At 32.8% G+C, this 658-nt stretch overlaps 1 pseudogene; it reads right to left on the bottom strand.

The window, feature by feature from the left end:
• The window catches only part of LOC119587006, an 11851-nt pseudogene that overhangs the window by 8604 nt on the left and 2589 nt on the right, over positions 1-658 (bottom strand).

The raw sequence follows: 658 nt of genomic DNA, 5'->3' as shown, positions 1-658 counted from the left end.
TTGAACTGCATGACTGTAGGAAACAAACTGTAACGATTGTTTAACAAATTTTGTGACAGAGTTGAGGACTTAGTCTCTAGTAAGTTCATACTGTAAAAAATTACCTCCCCAAAAATAGCATTTGCTTTAAAAATTGCCAAAACCCTCTGACAAAGAATACAAATAAAGTACTTACTTTGAAAACTAAGTTCCCAATAAAAGTTATCTAATAATTCTCTTTAAAGCTCTCCCTATACCTCTATTCAAAGCTCTCCCTAAGCTATTAAAGTATAATATGCCAACAAACTTTGTTTTATATCTCCACTGCTCCTATGCAGATGTTCTAATACACACATCTATCGTAAACATGACATTTTGAATATTTTTGTTCAGTATATGACTACACAAAGCAATGCCATGGCCTCAGCAAGTTAGACTCCAGCAAAGGAAAACAAATGTCCTATATGTATACTCCAGCTTGATTATAAAAAGCCAGGAGTCATAAAACTATTGCAAAAATACAAGAAGAAAACCCTGGTTAACAACAGATAAACTTAGTCACCCTGAAAATGTCGGTTCAAGGTAATAAATAAAATGAAAGGACATGCAAATTAAGTTAAAACCTGGATTTTCTCTTAGTACAATCCCTTCCAAGAAAAATCAAAATATTAACCCCTAC

The sequence above is a fragment of the Penaeus monodon genome, chromosome 22 (assembly GCF_015228065.2).
Source record: "Penaeus monodon isolate SGIC_2016 chromosome 22, NSTDA_Pmon_1, whole genome shotgun sequence".
In the NCBI taxonomy this organism is placed as follows: domain Eukaryota; kingdom Metazoa; phylum Arthropoda; class Malacostraca; order Decapoda; family Penaeidae; genus Penaeus; species Penaeus monodon.
Note: the sequence above shows the minus strand (reverse complement) of the source record. Positions and strands in the feature narration are given on the sequence as shown.